We start from the raw sequence: 2,889 nt of genomic DNA on the forward strand, positions 1-2,889 counted from the left end.
AATACAGAGATAGCTGCAGCTGGGCGGTGGTGGCACACATCTTTAATCCCAGTCCTTGGGTGGCAGAGGCAGGCAGATCTCTGTGAGTTTGAGGTCAGCCGTGTCTTCAGACCGAATTCCAGGACAGAGGCTCCAAGCTACACAGAGAAACCCTGTCTCGAAAAACCAAATAAATAAATAAATAATAAAATCAAATAAAATAAGTAAAAAAATAATAAAAGACAGCTGGAATGAAGATCCTTTTTGTGAGATACTAAGGTCTCCTCACCTTTCTAAGTACTAACTCAGAAAGAGGCAAATGTTTCTTTCTCCTCTTTCTTTCAGATATTGGTCAGAACCTAAGTGTGCTTTTTCTAAGTTTGGGCTTCCTTGCTTCTTTCTGTGAAGCCACTGCCCTCCCTGCCAGTCCTGGATGAATGTGGCTCTCACAGAGCCTTGTTCTTCTGCATGCTCCTCCTCCAGGCGGCTGCCGAGATCAACAGCCTACCTAGCCTGCAGTTTGGGGTTTTCAATCCTAATAAAATTGCCCTTGAGCTTAAAAATAAAAACCTACACAATCAGGACTGGGAAAAGGGCCAATTCCCAGCAACCCCTTGGTGGCTCACAAGCCATCTGTAGTGGGATCTGACGCCCACTTCTGGTGTTCGTGAAGACGGAACACTTGTGGACCTAAAATACATGAATAAATCTTTAAAAACTACAAAAGTAAAACAATAAAAGGTGTCTATAAAGTCAGTAGATAGTAGCTGTGAGATTTCAGTTATCTACATAAGAATTTGGTAAAAGTGAAGAAAAACAAAAGCCTAAATTCCTTCCCAGGTATCATCAACATACAACTGTTTACAAATTGGTGTAAATGACAGGCTTCCATATTATAGCCGGCTGTATACAATGTAGACACAAACACCCGTGTGTGCCCATGTATCATATAAAGTATTTAAACTTGGCTTGCCTTCTACAGTTCCTGTCTGTAATAACTAGCATGGTGAAGTGAAACTTTCTTCTTACATACTCAAGGTAATCATGTCCATCCTTAAAAAAAAAAAACAAATAACGAGAGCAAAAATCCAGAAGTGGAAGGCTGAATGAAGCAATGACGTCATTCGGAGACATCACCATGGGGCACCCTGCAGTGACGCCTGATGCATCCCTCCTTATGGAGACAGGGCTGGCGTAGGGCTAGCCCTCATCAACCCAAACGACTCCAGTGTCCACTAGCCGTTCTCTGTACAAGGCAGGCCGTGCTGTTCGTTCACTGTCCAGAAAGACACGATTCCCTGCTGTTCGGAAGGTGGAAGGGAGAGGAGGTCTATGAGAGAACAAGTCGTTCCATGGCCTTCCAGGACGGCATCCTGACGAGCTAAAGTAGCAGGACCTACCAGCTCCATTACAATAGAGTCTTTGTCCGGTCAGTTAAGTGATAGCATGTAACACTTTAGAAATAACTCAAACCAGCAAAGCATACGGAGTAATGTTTTGATAAGCAACTTAGATTTCTCACTGGTTTTTAAAAAAAGGGGGGGGGGCATATTCTTTTCTGATCTAGAGTTTCAGATAATTAATGTTAAAGTGTGTCAGTGCTCAGGCACTGGGAACACAGGGTTTCCTTCACCATGTAACACAGTCTGCATGCACCTCAGCACTCTGAGTGCTGATAGAGCGAGGCAAGGGAGGACCAGGATGGAGGAATCCAAGGTATGTTAAACGTTTTTATTCTAATAAATTAATCAGTTTCCCGTTCTGCTCTTCAAGACCTAAACTTTTCCATCAACTCAGCTGCGTTGCTACTGAAGTGCTTCTGGTTATCAGTGTGGAAAGAGCTGTGCTGTGACCTCACAGATGAGACACAGGCAGAGAAGACGGGCTTGCAGGCCAGTAGGAGAGACTCTCAGACCTCATGCTCCCACTCCCCATGCATTCCTTGCATCTGGTGTCTCAGCTTCAAGGTCAACTTTTGCTTTCAAATAACTCCTTAGTTTTACACTGGCCCGCCGTTTGCACCCACCCTTCCCCTAACTCACAGCTATGAAGTTCTTTGGAACTGCTAACGGTGATAAGAACAGTGACCAACATGACAGTCCAGCCTTTGACATAACCGGATGCGACAGATACAGAAAATACCTGGAAATGTGTTGGCTATCCTAAATGGACTGGCTCACCAGCAAATGCGTAAGCTTTGCTGGTTGGCTAGCAAGCCCCAGGGATCTCCCTGACTCTAGCATTGGTTTATATCTTAGCACCATGCTTGGCCCCTGGTTACACCAGTGATGCGTATGCATTTCCCCCTGCTTCAGGGGACTTAGAGCAGTGTGCATGCATCACCACTGCACAGGGCTAAGGACAGCACTATAGAGAGATCCTAGGGGAGAATCTGTTCGCCTCTTTTCAGCTTCTAGAAGTCACCCACATCCCAGGGTTGATGGGCCCTTCCTGTCTTCAAAGTCAGCAGTGTAACATCTTCCAGTCTCTTCACCCCTGCCTCACTGGCATTTATAGAGAGCCCTGTGGTTCTATTGGGCCTGCTGGACAAACCATGTCAAGGTCCCTAATCTACTGTCTTGGGTTCTAAGAAGTAGGATGTAGACATTCTGGGCAGCATTATACCTACTATAGAATAGGGCCCTGTTTCCTAGCTGTAACAATGGCCTCCTCTACAACCACAACTCCCTTCCTCCCACTGCCTCGTGGACAAGGTCTCGGGGCTCCTGCACTCACCCTCCCCATGCTCCGTCTGCTTTAGTTCCCTCCTCACACCTTCAGTGGGACCCCCAAAGTGCTCAGCTCTACAAGAGGCACTTTTCCTTCCACCTCCTCCTCCCCCCACACCCCTTCTTATACACACTAGCCCAGCCTCCCAGTGGATCTCTAAAGGAGAAACACAAAGAGTTA

Source organism: Alexandromys fortis, unplaced genomic scaffold (assembly GCF_014885135.2).
Source record: "Alexandromys fortis isolate MF-2015 unplaced genomic scaffold, M_Fortis_MF-2015_v1.1 scaffold_253, whole genome shotgun sequence".
Lineage (NCBI taxonomy): Eukaryota > Metazoa > Chordata > Mammalia > Rodentia > Cricetidae > Alexandromys > Alexandromys fortis.